The following is a 23,443-nucleotide window of genomic DNA, read 5'->3' on the forward strand; positions in this document are numbered from 1 at the left end:
GCGAACAATCGGGCCCAATATTGGAGAATTGCCCCCAAAGTGTTGACGCTCGGGGGCGAAATTCTCCCCCAACAGCGTGATGTCCGCCGCCTGGCGCCCAAAACGGGGCCAATCAGACGGGCATCGAGCCGCCCCAAAGGTCCGGAATGCTCCGCATCTTTGGGGGCCGAGCGTCAACATTGAGGGGCTAGGCCGGCGCCGGACGGACTTCCGCCCCGCCAGTTGGCGGAAATGGCCTTTGTTGCCCCGCCAGCTGGCGCGGAAATGACATCTCCGGGCGGCGCATGCGCGGGAGCGTCAGTGGCCGCTGTCAGTTTCCCGCGCATGCGCAGTGGGGAGAGTCTCTTCCGCCTCCGCCATGGTGGAGACCGTGGCGAAGGCGGAAGGGAAAGAGTGCCCCCACAGCACAGGCCCGCCCGCGGATCGGTGGGCCCCGATCGCGGGCCAGGCCACCGTGGGGGCACCCCCCGGGGCCAGATCCCCCCCGCGCCCCCCCCAGGACCCCGGAGCCCACCCGCGCAGCCTTGTCCCGCCGGTAAATACCTACTTTAATTTACGCCGGCGGGACAGGCAATTTCTGGGCGGGACTTCGGCCCATCCGGGCCGGAGAATCGAGCGGGGGGGCCCGCCAACCGGCGCGGCCCGATTCCCGCCCCCGCCCAATCTCCGGTACCGGAGACTTCGGCAACCGGCAAGGGTGGGATTCACGGCGGCCAACGGCCATTCTCCGGTACGCTGGGGGGTCGGAGAATGACGCCCCAGGATTCAATTGTGTGCGGTTCAAGTTCCCGTTGGGGGCGCTATTTGTGGAGCAATTCAGGACATGCCAATTCTCGGCCAGATGGGATTTATCCTAGGATTCTCTGGGCAGCTAGGGAGGAGATTGCTGAGTCTTTGGCTTTGATCTTTAAGTCATCTTTGTCAACAGGAATAGTGCCAGAAGACTGGAGGATAGCAAATATTGTCCCCTTGTTCAAGAAGGGGAGTAGAGACAACCCCGGTAACTATAGACCAATGCGCCTTACTTCTGTTGTGGGCAAAATCTTGCAAAGGTTTATAAGCGATAGGATGTATAATCATCTGGAAAGGAATAATTTGATTAGAGATAGTCAACACGGTTTTGTGAAGGGTAGGTCGTGCCTCACAAACCTTATTGAGTTCTTTGAGAAGGTGACCAAACAGGTGGATGAGGGTAAAGCAGTTGATGTGGTGTATATGGATTTCAGTAAAGCGTTTGATAAGGTTCCCCACGGTAGGCTACTACAGAAAATACGGAAGCATGGGATTCAGGGAGATTTAGCAGTTTGGATCAGAATTTGGCTAGCTGGAAGAAGACAAAGGGTGGTGGTTGATGGGAAATGTTCAGACTGGAGTCCAGTTACTAGTGGTGTACCACAAGGATCTGTTTTGGGGCCACTGCTGTTTGTCATTTTTATAAATGACCTGGAGGAGGGCGTAGAAGGATGGGTGAGTAAATTTGCAGATGACACTAAAGTAGGTGGAGTTGTGGACAGTGCGGAAGGATGTTACAAGTTCCAGAGGGACATAGATAAGCTGCAGCGCTGGGCTGAGAGGTGGCAAATGGAGTTTAATGCAGAAAAGTGTGAGGTGATTCATTTTGGAAGGAATAACAGGAAGACAGAGTACTGGGCTAATGGTAAGATTCTTGGCAGTGTGGATGAGCAGAGAGATCTCGGTGTCCATGTACATAGATCCCTGAAAGTTGCCACCCAGGTTGAGAGGGTTGTTAAGAAGGCGTACGGTGTGTTAGCTTTTATTGGTAGAGGGATTGAGTTTCGGAGCCATGAGGTCATGTTGCAGCTGTACAAAACTCTGGTGCGGCCTCATTTGGAGTATTGCGTGCAATTCTGGTCGCCGCGTTATAGGAAGGATGTGGAAGCATTGGAAAGGGTGCAGAGGAGATTTACCAGGATGTTGCCTGGTATGGAGGGAAGATCTTATGAGGAAAGGCTGAGGGACTTGAGGCTGTTTTCGTTAGAGAGAAGAAGGTTAAGAGGTGACTTAATTGAGGCATACAAGATGATCAGAGGATTGGATAGGGTGGACAGTGAGAGCCTTCATCCTCGGATGGTGATGTCTAGCACGAGGGGACATAGCTTTAAATTGAGGGGAGATAGATATAGGACAGATGTCAGAGGTAGGTTCTTTACTCAGAGAGTAGTAAGGGCGTGGAATGCCCTGCCTGCAACAGTAGTGGACTCGCCAACACTCAGGGTATTCAAATGGTCATTGGATAGACATATGGACGATAAGGGAATAGTGTAAATGGGCTTTAGAGTGGTTTCACAGGTCGGTGCAACATCGAGGGCCGAAGGGCCTGTACTGCGCTGGAATGTTCTATGTTCTATGTTAATGGGCCAGCACTCTGCTGGTACGAATTCTGAATAATTCCAGGCCCAGCGGGCGTTCTAACTCCTGGGGCCGGAGTGAGTGATAAAGAGCCTGCCAGCTGGAGGTGATTTAAACGCTCCATTGCTGCCACCAAGATGGCTCACAGAAGACCTGCCCCCCCAAGGTCAGGAGTATGAGGGTGTCCAGAAGCTGACGTCTGCGGGTGTCCAGAGGGGCGGCCTGGGTGGGCTCCCACATCACCAGAGGCTCTCTGAGCATTCACAGGACACAGTGAGCAGTCAGCAGTGTGAGCAGCCAGGAACCTGTCAGTAGCACCAAAGGGGTGGGTTTAAAAGACAGACTGCAGCAATGGGGTCTGAGCCAGGCCACCCCGATTCAGAGGGGGACGCCCCGAATCCACGGACTTGCCACCAAGTCACTACCCGCTACTGCCCCCAGCCCGGGCAGCCATCCCACAATAAGCCTGAGAGTTTTCAAAGGTTTTTCAGTGTTTATTTAGCCTAATGCTCCCCCAGTCCACATTTGTCAATATTTCTAGTAATTCACACCCGTGAAACCTCCGCCTGAGAGGAGCATCACAGAAGGGCGGAGCTTACTGTGTCCAACCCGCTAATCACGGGCAGCACGGTAGCATTGTGGATAGCACAATTGCTTCACAGCTCCAGGGTCCCAGGTTCGATTCCGGCTTGGGTCACTGTCTGTGCGGAGTCTGCACATCCTCCCCGTGTGTGCGTGGGTTTCCTCCGGGTGCTCCGGTTTCCTCCCACAGTCCAAAGATGTGCAGGTTAGGTGGATTGGCCATGACAAATTGCCCCTCAGTGTCCAAAATTGCCCTTAGTGTTGGGTGGGGTTATGGGGATAGGGTGGAGGTGCCCTTGGGTAGGGTGCTCTTTCCAAGAGCCGGTGTAGACTCGATGGGCCGAATGGCCTCCTTCTGCACTGTAAATTCTATGATTCTATGATCACATTTAAACGCATGCAAATGCCGGGTTTGCATGCTGCCAGCGGGGGGCGTAAACCTAGTTATCGCCAGCAGAGAGGGACCGGAGCATGGCGCCCGAATTGGCATCAGGCGCGGACTTTGATTTTGGCTGGACGCCTCATTCCCCACCCGATCGAGGTTCACGTTTACGGCATTGCGAGGCGGAGAATTTCGCCCTCAATTTCCCAGCAACCTCACTGAAGCGAATTGCAAGATGAGAAAAGACGAGATCACAAGTCTGCTGCAGAGGCCTAGTCAGGGCTTCCAAGCTGTCGTTCACATCACCTTTTACACCCATGTGACTGTTATGCAGCTTTTATACCGCCACAGTTTTGACTGCGTGTCTTTCAGAATGGAGACATTTCATCGACTTTGCTTTCGGGGATCACACAAAACCTCACCACTGAAGAAGCACTTTGATTACAGCAGTGAAATTGCAGGAACCGGAAAGTATTGGTTAAACACGGCAGGATGGGCCTCTTCCGGACACTGCGAAGCTGCGCCTGGATGACGCTGGAGAGCTGTCCGCCAATCTGATTGGCCGACAGCTCTCCAAGCCGTGATGGAATTCCCGCCTGCACCAGTCAATACTCGCTTGAGCGTAAAATGGAAGCAGGCCTGTCTGGGTTCGCGGGGTTGTGTTTCCGCCGACTCTCCGGATGTGGCGGTCGAGCTCTTACCATCCGAAAAATTTAGGCCATTAAAAAAAACATGGCCAGGATTTTAGCTCCCCTCCCGCCCAATGTGATGTTACGGTCCTGGTGAGGCCCAATTTAAATGGCCTGCCGCATTCACCAGGGAGTTGGGGGGAGGGGGGCTATAAAATCCTGGCCATTCAGGCATTTCTGTAAACGCCCAAATTTTCAAAAATGTCTTCAAAATACAGGAAAATTACAAGTAGAGAAACTGGAGAGAACGAGGCTATCTGTACACTTCATAGAATCAGAGAATCGCCCTACAGGGCAGAAGGAGGCCAATCAGCCCATCGAACCTGTACCGACCCTCTGAAAGAGCACCCCACCTAGGCCCAATCCCACTGCCCTATCCCTGTAACCCCATCTAACCTGCACACCTTTGGACACTAAGGGGTAATTTTAGCACGGCCAATCCAGCTCAGCTTGGGGAGAAATCTTTTTTACCCGGCAAGGTGTTGTGATCTGGAAGGTGCTGCCTGACAGGGAGGCAGATTCAACAGGAACTTTTAAAAGGGGGAAATTGGAGAAATACTTGAAAAGGAAAAGGGGCAAGTGGGGGGGGGGGGGGGGGGGGGAATAAAAAACAGGGAAATGAGACTATTTGGATAGAGCTTCCTGCATAGCCGCCATTGGTCAAATGGCCTCCCTTTGTGGTGGATCATTCGATGATTTTATAAAGGTTCCTTTCTGTCTTTCAAAAAAAAAAATGCACTTTGATCAAAACGTTTATCTTTCAGCCGCACTAACCTGACCTCCAAATCTTACTTATTCATGATATCGGCACATTTTGGAGCTGGAGACTGAAGCTGTTGTTGAGGCTGTAATCTCGACCCCACACACTCCTGACTTTGGACATCGTAAATGAAGCCTTTTGTTAAAGGAATTGCACCCCTTTTGTCCAGAAATGCTGGCTCCGATCGAAAGCAATCGAGCGAACCACTCAGTTCTGTAGATTCTTACAAATGTAATTTTATTAATAGCCTTCCAGAGGCTCTTCAAGGAAGCAGTGTTAACTGAAGAGCTGTCACATTCTGTCTGAAATAAGGTCGCATTTGAAGTTTGTCCACTAATATTTATTGAAAATGGAAGATTTAAAAGTGCATTCCTTCTTAAATGGGCTTTAAAGATTATATTGTGTATAATTTAGCATTGATTGCACATTATACAGTGTGCAAATTGCGACACCATCCACACCAGATAGAGCCGTGAAGAAGGCCTATAGTGTGTTAGCGTTTATTAACAGGGGGATTGAGTTTAAGAGCCGCGGGGTTATGCTGCAACTATACATGACCCTGGTGAGACCACATTTGGAGTATTGTGCACAGTTCTGGTCACCTCATTATGGGAAGGATGTGGAAGCATTGGAAAGGGTGCAAAGGAGATTTACCAGGATGTTGCCTGGATTGGAGGGTAGGTCCTATGTGGAAAGGTTGAGGGAGCTAGGGCTTTTCTCATTGGAGCGAAGGAGGATGAGAGGTGACTTAATAGAGGTTTATAAGATAATGAGGGGGATAGAGTGGACATTCAGAGACTATTTCCTCGGGTGGATGTAGCTGTTACTAGGGGGCATAACTATAAGATTCAGGATGGGGATATAGGAGGGATGTCCGAGGTCGGTTCTTTACTCAGAGAGTGGTTAGGGTGTGGAATGGACTGCCTGCTGTGATAGTGGAGTCGGACACTTTAGGAACTTTCAAGCGGTTATTGGATAGGCACATGGAGCACACCAGAATGACAGGGAGTGGGATAGCTTGATCTTGGTTTCGGACAATGCTCGGCACAACATCGAGGGCCGAAGGGCCTGTTCTGTGCTGTACTGTTCTATGTTCTATCAGGCTTGTTGTTGAGTACAGCCTATTTATCAAGGAGGAAATCTGGGGCGGGATTCTCTGACCCCGTGGCAGGTTGGAGAATCGCCGGCCGTGACGCGCATGCGCGGACCCGCGCCGGCCGTGCTGGGGCCCGTATCGGCAGCTGGAGCTGCGTGAGGCTCTCCCGTGCCGTGCTGTGCGGCGCAGGAACGCTGCTCCTAGCGGCCAGATGACGCCGTCGCAAAACGCTCCGGCGTTTACAATGGCGTCAACACACTTAGCCCCATTAGAACATAGAAAATACAGCACAGAACAGGCCCTTCGGCCCACGATGTTGTGCCGAACCTTTGTCCTAGATTAATCATAGATTATCATTGAATTTACAGTGCAGAAGGAGGCCATTCGGCCCCCTGAGTCTGCACCAGCTCTTGGAAAGAGCACCCTACCCAAGGTCAACACCTCCACCCAACACTAAGACAATTTTGGACACTAAGGGCAATTTATCATGGCCAATCCACTAACCTGCACATCTTTGGACTGTGGGAGGAAACCGGAGCACCCGGAGGAAACCCACACAGACACGGGGAGGACGTGCAGACTCCGCACAGACAGTGACCCAAGCCAGAATCGAACCTGGGACCCTGGAGCTGTGAAGCAATTGTGCTAACCACCATGCTACCGTGCTGCCCTTAAGAACAAATTAATCTACACTATATCATTCTACCGTAATTCATGTACCTATCCAATAGCTGCTTGAAGGTCCCTAATGTTTCCGACTCAACTACTTCCACAGGCAGTGCATTCCATGCCCCCACTACTCTCTGGGTAAAGAACCTACCTCTGATATCCCTCCTATATCTTCCACCATTCACCTTAGATTTATGTCCCCTTGTAATGGTTTGTTCCACCCGGGGAAAAAGTCTCTGACTGTCTATCTAGTCCCCTGATCATCTTATAAACCTCTATCAAGTCGCCCCTCATCCTTCTCCGTTATAATGAGAAAAGGCCTAGCACCCTCAACCTTTCCTCGTAAGCCCTACTCTCCATTCCAGGCAACATCCTGGTAAATCTCCTTTGCACCTTTTCCAAAGCTTCCACATCCTTCCTAAAATGAGGCGACCAGAACTGTACACAATACTCCAAATGTGGCCTTACCAAAGTTTTGTACAGCTGCATCATCACCTCACGGCTCTTAAATTCAATCCCTCTGTTAATGAACGCTAGCACACCATAGGCCTTCTTCGCAGCTCTATCCACTTGAGTGGCAACTTTCAAAGATCTATGAACATAGACCCCAAGATCTCTCTGCTCCTCCACATTGCCAAGAACTCTACCGTTAACCCTGTATTCCGCATTCATATTTGTCCTTCCAAAATGGACAACCTCACACTTTTCAGGGTTAAACTCCATCTGCCACTTCTCAGCCCAGCTCTGCATCCTATCTATGTCTCTTTGCAGCCGACAACAACCCTCCTCACTATCCACAACTCCACCAATCTTCGCATCGTCTGCAAATTTACTGACCCACCCTTCAACTCCCTTATCCAAGTCATTAATGAAAATCACAAACAGCAGAGGACCCAGAACTGATCCCTGCGGTACGCCACTGGTAACTGGGATCCAGACTGAATATCTGCCATCCACCACCACTCTCTGACTTCTATCGGTTAGCCAGTTCGTTATCCAACTGGCCAAATTTCCCACTATCCCATGCCTCCTTACTTTCTGCATAAGCCTACCATGGGGAACCTTATCAAATGCCTTACTAAAATCCATGTACACTACATCCACTGCTTTACCTTCATCCACATGCTTGGTCACCTCCTCAAAGAATTCAGCGAGACTTGTAAGGCAAGACCTACCCCTCACAAATCCGTGCTGACTATCCCTAATCAAGCAGTGTCTTTCCAGATGCTCAGAAATCCTATCCTTCAGTACCCTTTCCATTACTTTGCCTACCACCGAAGTAAGACTAACTGGCCTGTAATTCCCAGGGTTATCCCTCGTCCCTTTTTATCGGAGAATCCCGCCTGATTTCAGAGATTGCCACTTGCTGCTTGGGACATTGGCAGGACCTGCATCCAAAATGGGGGAATTGCAGGATACTCCACGTTAAAAAGGCGAACATAACTCCCCCCCCCCCACCCCCCCCCCCCACCCCCACCCCCCTCCCCCCTCCCCCCACCACCAAAAAAAAAAAAATCCAAAGCAGGTTTTCATTTAAGGCCCTTTACAAAACCTTGGGAATTGGGGAATACGTCGCAGAGTGTTGGACCGCTTTCAAAAAGCAATCAGGAAAAGATAGCTCGAGGGTAACGAGTTCCGTCTCCAGAATTCAGCGGCCAATCAGACAGAATCTGGGCTCGGACACCTCAGCAACTCTTGATCATTCGCAAGACCGTCCCGCACATAAAGAAAACTCTCGGCGCTTTAGTCTTCTGTGATGGTGGATCATTAACTTTGCTTTCCCGTGCGCTCAAACCCTTCTCATTTGCATATCCACAAGGGAACACTGTGAGACAAACAAAAAATGCTGTAAGTCAGGGATTAATTGATTGGGCCAGAAATCAGAGCCAATTCAAAGTGGGTCACTTGTACTGTGCCAAAACAAAGCTTAACTTACTCAGTGCTCCCACTTCCTGCTTTCAATTGAAATGTTTTTGTCTATGCTCCTATAAGGCATTGATTCCATGCTCCGCGACAGTCTTATCGGCACTGTACATCCCCCAGTTCCTCTCACCAATGGTTGGTGCTCATACACGTCCCAAATGCCAGTGAGCTATTTTAGGTTTCCTCCGGGTGCTCCGGTTTCCTCCCACAGTCCAAAGATGTGCAGGTTAGGTGGATTGGCCATGCTAAATTGCCCCTTAGTGTCCAGGGATGTGCAGGTTAGGTGGGGTTACAGGGATAGGAAGCACAGCCACATAGTGGTTAGCACAGTTGCTTCACAGCTCCAGGGTCCCAGGTTCGATTCCGGCTTGGGTCACTGTCTGTGCGGAGTCTGCACGTTCTCCCCGTGTCTGCGTGGATTTCCTTCGGGTGCTCCGGTTTCCTCCCACAGTCCAAAGATGTGCAGGTTAGGTGGATTGGCCATGATAAATTGCCCTTAGTATCCAAAAAGGTTAAGTGGGGGTTACTGGGTTTTGGGGATAGGGTAGATACGTGAGCTTGAGTAGGGTGCTCTTTCCAAGAGCCGGTGCAGATTCAATGGGCTGAATGGCCTCCCTCTGCACTGTAAATTCTATGATTTTATGATGGGGTGGGGGGGGGCCTAGTTAGGGCACTCTTTCAGAGGGTCGGTGCTGACTCAATGGGCCGAATGGCCTCCTTCTGCCCTGTAGGGATTCTATGATTCTATTGGGGTGTCGTCTGTAGCAAAACAAGAGTCATCCAGTTCCAATTTCTGTCGATTGGAGGAGTTAATCCTGACCTAATCCTGATGCAGTCACCAACACGATGAGAGTTCCCTGTGGCACACAGTCCCACATAAATCACGTAATTAGCTGTCATTTTGGCTTTTGGGAGGTTGACCTTGAGAGAAATGTCCAAGCTTGGGAAAAAAACGGCCGTGAGAAAGGGGGTTAACGAAAGTCAGCCGGTGAGTGGAAATGTCAGCGCAGGAACTGGAAGGAAAGCGGAGGCTGGAGCACCGGGGAGGCCGCATCGCTCACAGCAGAAGAAATGACCAAGGTGATGGCTGTGGAACTTGAAAAACAGTTCACAAAGCACATGGAAGCGATGGAGGAGGAGATGGGGGTGGTATGGAAAGTGCTGGTGGAGGAGGCGATCTCCCCGGTGAGGGCGGCGGTATCGAGCGCAGCGGTGGAGGTGCGGGAGCAAGGTGAGGCACTGAAGTGGAAGAGGCATTATCGCAGCACATCAACTCACCTCGATGGGGATGGAGTTGCGGAGGGTGATCGAGACCAACAAGGGTCCGCGAGCCAAAATGGAAGATCTGGAAAACAGATCCAGGCAGCAGAACCTGAGGATTGTGGGTCTGCCCGAAGGGGTGGAAGGCCCGAGGCCGACGGAGTATTTTGCCACGATGTTGGCGAAGCTATTGGGGGAGGGGGACGATCCCTCCTGGTGTGAACTGGATCAGGCTCATCGGTCATGGAGGCCTGTACCAAAGGCAAGTGAGCCGCCAAGAGTAGTAACTGTGTTTTCAGGTGGTGCAGTGGGCTGGAGCTGGTATACGTGTATACCAGGACTTTACGGTGGAGCTGGCGAGGAGGCGGGCTGCCTTCAGCCGGGTGAAGAAGGCACTGTACATCAGCAAGGTGCAGTGTGGCATTGTCTATCCAGCTAAGCTGAGCGTGACCTACAAATCCAAGGACTTTTATTTTGGGACAGCGGAAGCAGCGGAGGAGTTTGCGAAGGCAGAAGGACTGTGGCAGAATTGAGAAATGGTCGTGTACCGATGTAGCCTCATGTAACTTTATTTTGTCACTGCGTGTTGGTGTACGTACTAAATGAGTTGCGCTGTATATTTGGTGAATGGAGCAAAATGCATCCTCAAGTAGACCACCATCTTGCTCCCAATGAAAAACAAATTGCACCGGACCATCAGTGCGGTCTTCAGTCAATGAATGACAGAATGTCTGGGAAATGCCAACATATCCCCCATTGTATCTTTTACTCCTATTCCTTTGGACAAAAGACAATTCGCAAAAAAGCTGTTTGCTCGTTAGTTGTTGAAACACGAAGTGATGTAATCGTCGCTTCTGGGAACAATCTGACAATCAAAATGGCTTCTTTGTGACCAATCCGTGGAGTGAGCATTTCAACATTGAATCATAGAGCACAGAAGGAGGCCATTCGTCCCATCGGGCAGGATCTTCCGGCCCCTACTCTTTTGAAGAGGATTCTAATTAGTCCCACTCCCCTGCTCTTTCACTATAGCCCCACAATGTTTTGTTTCCTTCTTTTTAAAGTACCCAATTCGTTTTTTTTCCAATTAAGGGGCAATTTAGCGTGGCCAATCCCCCTACCCTGCACATCTTTGGGTTGTGGGGGTGAAACCCACGCAGACACGGGGAGAATGTGCAAACTCCACACGGACAGTGACCCAGAGCCGGGATTGAACCTGGGACCTCGGCGCCGTGAGGCAGCAGTGTGGTTTCCTTTTCAGGTATTGATCCAATACCCTTTTGAAAATTACAATTTAATCTGCATCCACCACCCTTTCGGGCAGTCCATTCCAGCTGCTCAAAACATACCATGTCAAAAAAAGGATTCTCGTCTTCCCTCTCGTCCTTCTGCCAATTCTTTTTCAAAATGTTTCTTGAAACATTGAAGTTTTATCCAGCTCAATACAGACCAATAAACACCTCCCCCTCACCCTGACCCCACTCCACAATGACCCGATAGCAATGAGACGCCTGAAGAGGCAGGAACTCTGGTGTTGTACTGGAGACGTCTTGTTAAAACCAATCGCAATGTGGGTGCATTGTAAAATATTCCAGTTCAAAGTGCTGGTGTCATATTTTGTTTGATAACACTCCTGCACTTTGGAATGTTTCATCACACTAAAGGTGCTACACAAATGCAGGGGGGTTTCATTCAAGGGATGTGTGTGTCGCCGGCGAGACCAGCAATTATTGCCCATCCCTAATTGCCCGTTGAGAAGGTGGTGGTGAGCTGCCTTCTTGAACCGCTGCAGGCCCTGTGGTGTAGGTACACCCACAGTGCTGTTAGGGAGGGAGTTCCAGGATTTTGACCCAGCGACAGTGAAGGAACGGCCGATATATTTCCAAGTCAGGATGGTGAGTGACTTGGAGGGGAACCTCCAGGTGGTGGGGCTCCCAGGTATCTGCTACGCTTGTCCATCTAGATAGTAGCGGTCAGGGGTTTGGAAGGTGCTGCCTAAGGAGCCTTGGTGAGTTGCCGCAGTGCATCTTGTAGATGGTACACACGGCTGCCACTGTGCGTCGGTGGTGGAGGGAGTGAGTGTTTGTGGATGGGGTGCCAATCAAGCGGGGCTGCTTTGTCCTGGATGGTGTTGAGCTTCTTGAGTGTTGTTGGAGCTGTACTCATCCAGGCAAGTGGGGAGTGTTCCATCACACTCCTGACTTGTGCCTCGTAGATGGTGTGGTGATATGCATCACTGTAAATACACAAGGAGTTAATGTAAATACACTATGACTAAGTAAACACTAGAGGGAGCACCAGAGACGTCATGACATGCCGACATACAGCTAATGAACACATAGAATGGGACACGACCAAAGGGCAGTCAAGCCACCCAGAGTGACACTACCACAAGGGGGCATTACACAACCCATATATAAGGACAGGGCACACATGCTCTGTCTCTTTCCACAGGCGACACTTAGAGAGTAGGACAGGGGCAGATCAGAAGCATCACACCCACCACGTGGCTTCGAGCAGACTGGTTAGTTAGACTGAGTTACTATAGCAAGATTAGCAGGAGAGTCAAACTCATAGAGAACTGTGCTAATGGTTCAATAAATCACATTGAACTTACTTCAAAGTCTGGAGTATCTTTTGGTCAAAGCTGCATCGAGTTGCAGCCTGTGTTATCCCAGAGTACATAACACAACAGATGGTGGACAGGCTTTGGGGAGTCAGGAGGGGAGTTACTCACCGCAGGATTCCCAACCTCTGACCTGCTCTTGTAGCCACAGTATTTATATGGCTGGGTCCAGTTCAGTTTCTGGTCAATTGCCACTTGCGGAAGAGAGTTCCAAACATCTATCACTCTTTGTGTGGAGAATTGTCCCTTCTGAAAGGTCCGTCTCTAATATTTAGACAGTACCCACTCATTCTCCAACCAACGGGGAATTGTTCCTCCCGATCTACCCTATTTGTTCTCCTATTTCTTACGATGTGCGAGCTCTGCCCCAGGTGCTATAAACAGAACTCCACTTCTGCTGGCTCTCTGCCAGGATTAATGTGTCCTTACCTTTGTCACAGTGATCTTTAGCTTTCGAGTATTGGTGCAGAGAAAAAAAAAATCAAGGTCAGGAGTTTACAGCCAGCGAAATGCACCACCTCGGGTGCAGCTCCCCAACCCGTTCCCAAACCTGGTTGCCCTTCCATGCAGGCTTTCCCAGATTTTAGCTCGTTCCAGGGCTCCGTCTTGCTCTGTCAACCACTTGCTTGGGGAGACTGGGCAGTAACCCAACAAGAGCCAGTGGCAAGAGAGAAGGGGATATTTTAACCAAAGCTTGGGGTAAAATAACTAGAGTGATTAAATAACAGGGAATATTATATTGACTTGTTAAATTTGTGGATGTGGCCTAATTAGGGTTTTATGGATCACATATGGGAGTGTGCGACACGGGTTTAAAACAATAGTAAAAATTAAATTAAAAGCATGTGCGGTGAAAGAAACCTTCTCATTTGTATTGTTTCGCTAGACGCTGGTTACAAACCCACCCAAATAATTCAGCATATTAATTTAAGTCTGAGTCATATTTGTTGTAATAAACAGCAAGCCAATTGTCAAACCTGTTTTTTAAAACTATATATATTATATATATAGTTGCAAACAGGGTGGAGAGGCACATAAAGGGATCAGGGGTTATGGGGAAATGCAGGAGAATGGGGATGAGAAACATAGATTTTATTTTATACACTGCCGGATATTTCATAGATTTCATAGAATTTGCAGTGCAGATGGAGGCCATTCGGCCCATCGAGTCTGCACCGGCTCCTGGAAAGAGCACCCCACCCAAACCCACCCCCCCACCGTATCCCCATAACCCAGTAACCCCACCCAACACCAAGGGCAATTTTGGACACTAAGGACAATTGATCATGGCCAATCCACCTAACCTGCACATCTTTGGACTGTGGGAGGAAACCGGAGCACCCGGAGGAAACCCACGCAGACACGGGGAGGATGTGCAGACTCCGCACAGACAGTGACCCAAGCCGGGAATCGAACCCGGGACCCTGGAGCTGTGAAGCAATTGTGCTATCCACAATGCTACCGTGCTGCCCTATCAGCCATGTTCGACTGGCGGGGGTGGCACAGGGGTTAGCACTGCTACCTCACGACGCTGAGGACCCGGGTTTGATCCCGGCCCCGGGTCACTGTCCGTGTGGAGTTTGCACATTCTCCCCGTGTTTGCGTGGGTTTCACCCCAACAACCCAAAGATGTGCAGGGCAGGTGGATTGGCCATGCTAAATTGCCCCTTAATTGGAAAAAATGATTAGGTCCTCTAAATTTATTTTTAAAAATAAATAAATAAAAATGATTGAATGGCGGAGCAGACTCGATGGGCCGAATGGCCTAATTCTGCTCCTATATCTCTTTTTAAAAATGTTTAGTTCCACTCGAGCCTCCTCTCATCCGATCATCACAACCTTCTATTCCCTTCTCCCTCACGTGCTTATTCCAGGATCTCGCCCTGACTCACATTCTTTGGCTGGGAGGCTTGGAATAGCTATTCGACACTGCACACAGCACCGGCAATCGGATCGATAGCCTCCTGTGCAATCCCGACAGCTCTTGCCAAAGTTCCAGGGGTTTACATTCACTGCTGCCTCGAGTAGCTGAAAACAGCCCTGCTCCCCTCACAAAATGGATGCTCCCCATAGGGGAATATGAGCTTCAACAAGATTTATTTTCTGTGCTGAGGAGACCTTTCTTGAAGCATTATTTATTTTATCCAGGGGACCCCCTCGTTGATGGTGCCCCTGAGCGATGCTGAACACGCTGCATTCCAAAAGGCTATTTAAGCGTCCTCTCCTCAGAGACCCCCACAACCAAAATAGCCAATTACCAAGGTGACTGGAATTTGACCGCAGTAAAGATTTCCCTGCCAAAGATTTTGAAATGCTGCGACGCATATTGCTTGAAAAGGTGGATGATTGTAAAGCAATCACATGTTCTTTTTGCATCAATATTTGCCTCCAATATTTCCATCTGCACTTTTGAAATTAGTCTTCCCACATCTCTCACTGGGTAAATATGGTGCCAATAGCAGCCAATCCATCACACGCCAGGTACAATCCGTGATCAGGTCCAGCTGTTCTGAGATTTGCTCAATCTCAGCTGGTTTAACAGTAGAAAGCATTACAGGAATAAATACAGGTCCCCACTCTTAATTCTGCTATCCCAGTTTTATCTCATTAGCTCCTTATTGTAAAGGGATTTTGTTGCAGACAATGGTCTTTTGTGGAAAACACATTTATTTACATTCTAGCTAGTTCGATAAATACTGTGGCTTCAAGTCCAGATCAGAGGCTAGGAATTTTCTTTCATTTCTCTTCCCCCCCCACAAGTCAGAAGTCAGCAGTGTTAAGTAATGGGTTAAGAGACATTGAAATTAGTTGTCTCATTTATGTTTAAGGGGCTTCAGGTGGCCTCTGTCAGGTGATGTAAAGTGAGAGTTTTGTGCAAAGGCTGTTGGAAGGAAATAAATGTGTGTTTGTGAAAAAGGAACAGAACTTTAGACTCTTCATATCATAGCAACTAAAACGTCTAACAAGGAGTGTGATGGAATACTCTCCACTTGCCTGGATGAGTGCAGCTCCAACAACACTGAAGAAGCTCGACACCATCCAGGACAAAGCAGCCCCGCTCGATTGGCACCCCATCCACAAACATTCACTCCCTCCACCACCGACGCACAGTGGCAGCCGTGTGTACCATCTACAAGATGCACAGCAGTAACTCACCAAGGTTCCTCAGACAGCACCTTCCAAACCCATGACCACTCCCATCTAGAAGGACAAGAGCAGCAGATACCTGGGATGCTCCCCTTAGGTTCCACCTGGAGGTTCCCCTCCAAGTCACTGACCATCCTGACTTGGAAATATATCGGCCGTTTCTTCACTGTCACTGGGTCAAAATCCTGGAACTCCCTCCCTAACAGCACTCTGGGTGTACCTACACCGCATGGACTGCAGCAGTTCAAGAAGGCAGGGCGTCATGCGGCGCAGTGGATAGCACTGGGACTGCGGCGCTGAGGACCCGGGTTGGAATCCCGGCCCTGGGTCACTGTCCGTGTGGAATTTGCACATTCTCCCCGTGTCTGCGTGGGTTTCACCCCCACAACCCAAAGATGTGCAGGTTAGGTGGATTGGCCACGCTAAATTGCTCCTTCATTGGGGAAAAAAATAAAATTGGGTACTCTAAATTTAAAAAATAAAATAAAATGTGGGGTTTCGGGGATCGGGCCGGGGAGTCGGCCACGATTAGGGTGTTCTTTCAGAGAGTCAGTGCAGACTCAATGGGCTGAATGGCCTCCTCCAACACGGTTGGGCTTCTACGATTCTCCATTGCAGCAAACATCACAAAGAATATTTCTTTAACTTTATGTACAGAGGAAAATATAATCGAATATTGCATTGACTTGTCCTGGCCAACATTCCTCCCTCAATCAACACTTATCAAAAACAGATTAATTGGACACATAGCTCATTGTTGTTTGTGGAATGTTGCAGTGTGCACAATGGCATAGTAATTAGCATTTATATAGCAGCTTGAATGCAGCAACATTTTCAAGGTGCTATGTCAAACAATTTTGCACTGAGCAGCATAAGGAGATATTAGAACAGGGAGCCAAAAGTTTGATCAAAGAGTTTTACGGTGCACCTTAAAGGAGAAAGCGAAGGAGAGAGTGTGGCGAGGTTTCGCACAGCTGAAGGCACGATCACCGATGGTGAAGCAATTAATTTCAGGGATGCTGAGGAGGCCAGAATTGGAGGAATACTGTGAACCCGGAGGGTTGTAGAGTTGGAGGAGATTAAAGTAAAGTCACCAGAGTCCCAGATGATGCTTTCCCCTTTGAGGGGGAAGAGCTGACTGGTGGTGATTTAACCTGAGGATCACCACACCTCAGGCAAGGGGCAAGGTGGAGAAGGCCCTTCATGAATAACCTCAGTTGGTATGGGGATTGAACCCGCACTGTTGGTCTCGATCTGCGTCACGAACCAGCTGTGCAACCAACTGAGCTAAACCGGTCCCCAATTTCTGGGATAGCGAGAGGGCTAAGGCAGTGGAGAGATTCAAACACAAGAATGTGGCAAGTTACAAGTGCAAGTTTTTCTTAATTTCTCCGTCACAGAAAAAAAGAGGCATATTTGTATGCCACTGTAGAGCTGTGATAGGCACCAAGAACCCTTTTTCAACATGCACTCAAAACTGTTACCATCCAATTATGGGCAGTATGCATACATGGTACAATATCTACGACTGCCAAAACCTTAAACAACTCTCACCGTCTATAAGGCAGAGGACCTCATGATTTGGGAACCATGGCAGTGCCTGTTGCAGAGTCTCCGTCCCCGACTGAGCCTCAAGAACAAGTCACACATAGGGAGTCCCTCGTCCTGCTGATCAAACAACTGCTGCGTTTCCAGCTAGCCAGCTTTTAATTTAATTAAGAGCTCTGACCGGATTAGACAGCAACCTGCTAAACACAGTCGGACTTTACTGCTGCAACAAGCAGCTTACAATGGCCTCAGACTGTGTAATGTGAGCCACTCTTTAACACACATGCTGTAGAATTAGGAGTCTTCTTTTGTACCTGAATCAACAGCCACCTGCCCAAACACCGTATCGCTCAGCCGGTTTATGTAGTCTCCCCCAGGCTATCCCAAACCTCAATTTGACGGTTAAAAATGATCCTCATTTCCCCCAAAGCTTAATTCTTTTACGCTATGTCAGTAATAGAGCACTGAGCAAGTGTTGTCACCAGCAACTTATGCTACAGGGCATTGATTTTAAAATACTTCTGTAAAGTGTAAATCTATAAGCTTAGAAAATGGAGTTTTAATGTTGACCTTTTCTTACTTCTCCATGTCCCTGATTTCGGGTGCGATCCAACGGCCACACTGCAGCTGAAAAGTAGCTCGCCGCGCGCGGGGCAGCGTGGCTGATAGAAGCCGGGTGACCGAGATCTGCCCAGCTCGCAACGCCTCACGAGATATAACGCAATCTCGCGAGACTTTGCAGTGCAAATTCCGCCCATTGTGGGCGGGATCACTTTTCTAGCAAATCTGCACTCTAATGTGCAGATTCCCGAGGTAACCTGGCAGGGGGCCAGCCTGTCACTGCCCAGGTGCCCAGGTGGCACTGCCAGCTGGTGGGCACTGCCAGGTTGGCATTTTTTTGTGTGCTTGCAATCAGGCCGGAGGTGCCCTGCGCGGGTCGGAGGTCGCGCGGGGGCCTTGGAGATCGGGATGCCATTTAAAAATGGCGTCCCGATCTCTCGCTACACTGAGGAGTTCTGGGAAGCGGCGTTCCTCAGTGTACAAAATGGGGTATGTGCAGCTTCGGTCGGCCGTTCCCCACTTAGGCCCCTTATCAAACCCGAGTCGCGTTTTATAGCCATGGCCACAACGTCCTTCCTTTTTTGTTCACTTCCTCTCGCAATAAAGGACCATATTCCATTTGCATATTTAATTACTTGTTGTACTTGCATACTAACTTTTTGGGACTCATGCACTAGAACACCCAGATCCCTCTGCACCTTGGCATGAACCTTAGTTAGGCCACACTTGGAGTATAGTTTTCAATTCTGGTCGCCACACTACCAGAAGGACGTGGAGGCTTTAGAGAGGGTGCAGAAGAGATTTACCAGGATGTTGCCTGGTATGGAGGGCATTAGCTATGAGGAGCGGTTGAATAAACTCGGTTTGTTCTCACTGGAACGACGGAGGTTGAGGGGCGACCTGATAGAGGTCTACAAAATTATTAGGGGCACAGACAGAGTGGATAGTCAGAGGCTTTTTCCCAGGGTAGAGGGGTCGATTACTAGGGGGCATAGGTTTAAGGTGAGAGGGGCAAGGTTTAGAGTAGATGTACGGGGCAAGTTTTTTACACCGAGGGTAGTGGGTGCCTGGAACTCGCTACCGGAGGAGGTGGTGGAAGCAGGGACGATAGTGACATTTAAGGGGCACCTTGACAAATACATGAATAGGATGGGAATAGAGGGATACGGACCCAGGAAGTGTAGAATATTTTAGTTTAGTCGGGCAGCATGGTCGGCACGGGCTTGGAGGGCCGAAGGGCCTGTTCCTGTGCTGTACATTTCTTTGTTCTTTGTTCTCCTGCTGCATACTCTGCTTTCTTATTCTTCTCGCCAAAGCGAACTTCATCACTTCCTCCCACATAATACTCCATCAGCCAGATTTTTGCCCACTCACTCAACCTATCTATATCTGTTGGCAACCTCCTCATGTCCTCTTCACAACATACTTTCCTACCTTTCTTTGTGTCATCTGCAAATGTAGCTACCATGCCTTTGCTCCCCTCATTGGTATAAATTGTAAAAAAGCTGAGGCCCCAACACAGACTCCTGCTGTGCTCTAATCATCCTATCCTGACAATCAGAAAAATACGCATTTATGAGCACTTTCTTTTCTGCCAGTCCGCCAATCTTCTATCCATGCCAATGTTACCCCCTACACCATGAGCTTTTATTTTCCACAATAACCTTTGATGTGGCTCCTTATCAAATGCCTTCTGGACATCCAAGTACAGTACATCTACAGGTACCCCTTTATCCACAGTGCATGTTACTCCTTGAAATAAATTGGTTAAACATAATATCTCTTTCACAAAACCATGGGGACTCTTCCAGGTTACCCTGAGTTTTAAGACCTGGGTTTGTGGTTCATCAGTACCCAGGGGCTTGTCAGCCACAGCTACATCAGTTTGTTCAGTACAGCTTCCCTAGTGATTGTAATTTCACCAAGTCCCTCTCTCCCTTCCACCTCCTTTCCAGCGATTACTGGAATGTTTGTCGTATCTTCAGTGAAGACAAACAAAATATTTGATAATTTCATCTGCCATTTCTTTATCTGCTATTAACTGCCTGCTTGTTAGAGAACCAACACTGGCTTTTACTGACTCTTTTTCTGCTTAAATAGCTGTCAAAATTCTTACCATCGGTTTTTATATTTCTAGCTAGGTTCCGCTCATACTCTAATTTCTTTCTCCTAATTCACCTTTTAGTCATTCTCTGCTGTCCTTTACACTCTGACCAATCAACTGACCTGCCACTCATCTTTGTGCACTCTTTTCTTTGCGTTTGTGCTTTCCGATAACTCGTTTAGTTAACCACGGATGATGGGTCCTTCCCTTAGTAGCCAATATAACCTCCTTAAAATCTGCCACTGCTTCTCCATTGATCCATTTGGCAGCACAGTAGCACAAGTGGTTAGCACTGTGGCTTCACAGCGCCAGGGTCCCAGGTTCAATTCCCCGCTGGGTCACTGCCTGTGCGGAGTCTGCACGTTCTCCCCGTGTCTGCGTGGGTTTCCTCCGGGTGCTCCGGTTTCCTCCCACAGTCCAAAGATGTGCAGGTTAGGTGGATTGGCCGCGCTAAATTGTCCCTTAGTGTCCAAAAAGGTTAGGAGGGGTTACTGGGTGCCGGGGATAAAGGTGGAGGCGTGGGGCTTAAGTAGGATGCTCTTTCCAAGGGCCGGTGCAGACTCGATGGGCCGAATGGTCTCCTTCTGCACTGTAAGATTCTATGAATCTTAGTGCCTCTATTTCCTTTTCCATATGGTGGCCAACAACTCTGAGGGGGGTCTAATGAAAGACAGGGAACATCAGAATCCCTGCTTATACAGAGCCTACCCTCCCCACCCATCAACACGCACACACACACACTGTTTAGGTCTTTGTTCAGGGCATATGAAAAGCATAATTTGTATGAAATCAGGGACACTTCAATAAGGAAAGGAAACAGGCGTTCCTCAAACACAGGCTGGTAAAGTACTCACCACCTCACACCCAACTGTGCCCAGCAACGTCAGTCTCAATACCCTCCGCGGGCAATGTCTCAGCTCACAGCTCCTTCCCAAATGAGCAGGAAAAACAGGCTGCAATCAACTGCTTAGCTACGGACACAGGGTGACTGTGGAGAATTTGCTGCAGATTGCAGCTTTCTACCAAGTGCAGAACAAGACTGTTGACATATGGTTTTCATTTTTGAAAAAAAGAGAGGGGAAGGTTTTATTATTTTTTTTCAAAAAGACCCCTTTATCCATCAGTGAGAAACTACATCAGACCAGACTTTATTCTGCTTTCCGTGCCAGGTACTGGCTAGCGAACAATTCTCTACAATCTCTAGACGTCCTCCAACCCAGCCCCAAGCACCGCTTCCACCCACCGCACACACACACACACGTGTTTCAAACGTAATGTGACACAGAGCCACATAAGGAGATCAGGACGGGTCAGCAGGGTAAGGAGTGTCGTAGAGGAAGAGAGAGAAAAGCAGAGAGGTTTATTGAGGGCATTCCAGGGCTTAGGGCCTAAGCAGCTGACCGCAGGGCTGCCAACGGTTAGAGGCCAGTAATGGAGGGGCACACATACTTCAGAGGGTTGGGGATCTGTAGGGGATTTGATGTTAATATTCTTTTGGGGGATGCGAGCGTTGTTGGTTAGGCCAGCATTTGTTGTCCGTCCCCAGTTATAGAGCCATACAGCACAGAAAAGGCCCTTCGGTCCAGCGAGTCTGTGTTGGTCAAAAACAACCACCTAACCAAATTAAAAAAAAAAAAATTTACAGTACCCAATTATTTTTTCCAATTCAGGGGCAATTCAGCGCGGCCAATCCACCTACCCTGCACATCCTTGGGTTGTGGGGGCGAGACCCACGCAGTCACGGGGAGAATGTGCAAACTCCACACGGACAGTGACCCAAGGCCGGGATTCGAACCCGGGTCCACAGTGCTGTAGGCAGCAGTGCTAACCACTGCGCCACCGCGCTACCCCCAGCTAACCATTCTAATCCCATTTCCCAGCTCTTGGCCCATAGGCCCTGGGATCGCAAGGGCACATCTAAATATTTCTTCAATGTTATGAGGGTCTCCGCCTCCATACCCCTTTCAGGCAGCGAGTTCCAAACTCCCAGCACCCTCTGGGTGAAAAGGTTTTTCCTCACATCCCCTCTAAACCTCCTGTCCCTTACCTTAAATCTCTGCCCCCTGCTCATTGACCCCTCCACCAAGGGGAAATGTTTCTTCCTGTCTACTCTATCTGTGCCCCTCAATTTTATCCATCTCAATCATGTCCCCCCTCAGTCTCCTCTACTCCAAGGAAAACAAGCCCAGTCTATCCAATCTCTCTTCATAACTAAAACTCTCCAGCCCCAGGCAACATCCTGGCAAATCTCCTCTGCACCCTTTCCCAGTGCTCCCACATCCCTCCTATAATGTGGATTCCAGAACTGCACACAATTGCCCCTTGAGAAGGTGGTGGTGAGCTGCCTCCTTGAACCGCTGCAGTCCATGTGGTGTAGGTACATCCACAGTGCTGTTAGGGAGGGAGATAAGGATTTTGACCCAGCGACAGTGAAGGAACGGCCGATATATTTCCACGTCAGGCTGGTGCGTGGCTTGGAGGGGAACCTCCAGGTGGTAGTGTTTCAATTTGCCTATGCCCTTGTCAATCTAGATGGTTGAAGAAGGAATCATGTGCCTCCCCACAGGCATGGGGAGAATGTGCAAACCCCACACAGGCAGTCACCCAAGGCCGGAAGCGAATCCAGGTCCCTGGCACTGTGAGGCAGCAGTGCTAACCATGGTGCCCCCCTGCCACCTTTCAGGAGTCATCACCTTCAGGGCAGGAGGGTGAATGTGAATGGCCTTTGGTGACATAGTCAGGACTGGAATTACATTCCAACGGCTTCGTGGTGCCTCTGAAGCCCCCTCCCCCCCCCCCCCCCCCCCCGCCCCCCACAACCCCTCCTCCTGCATGCCTCCGCCATTGAACGTTTGGTGTCACAAATCAGAATGAACCGGGAGAGCCACAGAGTCCAGGCTAGAGGCAGATATCCATGCTGTGAGCCTTCACAGTGAGTGCTGGGTTATTTGACCACTGGGGCATCGCAGTCAAGCCCAATCATTCCATCAGACAACATCCACAGGGCTACTGATGTCACTGACTATGGCAATCAAGAGCTGGACCCACCCTTGGATTCATTTCCTCCTCTCGGCCCTCTTCAGTTTTACACCTAGCAGTGAACCATCAGCAGACTAAAGGGTTAATTAAGGAATCCTGTTGGAAGGCCCCTGACTGTAGGTATTGTTATCGGCGACAAAATGACACATCCTGTTTACGCTCAGCCACCGTGCTGGTGCTGCCATGATTTATGAACTGCACCTGGGACCAGTTGTCAGCATGAACTCTGACCTTTGACCCATCATCAAGCGGAGGGGAAAAAGGCTGTTTTTGTGTTGCGAGCGGGTTTCCAGCAATCGCTTCAGGTCAGCGCCGACGCAGAACAAAGAACAGGAAGAAGCTTGGCCAGATTTCTGCAGAGCCATTTTCCGTTCACCATTTCGGGCAGGGAACAGAAAAGAGCGCGCTGGAGGTGGAGACGTTTAGTGAGAAAGTGTGCGTCGGTTTAGCCTCTAGTTTAAATACAGGGTCGGAGTCAAGTTGGAAAATCAATTTGCTTCAAGCACAGACTACATAACGTTTCGCTTTGTGGTATTTCATTGCCTTTTTCCAGCACATATCTGAACCTCTTTTCAGGAATTTGGACAAAAAAGAGTGAGTGAGACGGCATGTTGGGCAGTGGTTAGCACTGCGGCCTCACGGTGCCGAGGTCCCAGGTTCAATCCCGGCCCTGGGTCACTGTCCGTG

The 23,443-nt window shown here is 49.4% G+C and overlaps 1 protein-coding gene across 4 annotated transcripts in view; it reads right to left on the reverse strand.

The window, feature by feature from the left end:
• Window positions 1-23,443, reverse strand: part of LOC140405399 (transmembrane protein 198-like) — a 133,130-nt gene that overhangs the window by 49,382 nt on the left and 60,305 nt on the right. The window contains exon 1 of one of the 4 annotated variants that reach the window (XM_072493756.1): window positions 20,572-20,868. The exons of 2 other annotated variants lie outside the window; for them this stretch is intronic. The gene's annotated coding sequence lies outside the window, so the exon portion shown is untranslated. Of the gene's footprint in view, window positions 1-17,058; window positions 17,206-20,571; window positions 20,869-23,443 lie in introns of those variants that run through there. One more of the 4 variants, XM_072493755.1, reaches the window with a different exon arrangement.

Source organism: Scyliorhinus torazame, chromosome X (genome assembly GCF_047496885.1).
Source record: "Scyliorhinus torazame isolate Kashiwa2021f chromosome X, sScyTor2.1, whole genome shotgun sequence".
Taxonomy (NCBI): domain Eukaryota; kingdom Metazoa; phylum Chordata; class Chondrichthyes; order Carcharhiniformes; family Scyliorhinidae; genus Scyliorhinus; species Scyliorhinus torazame.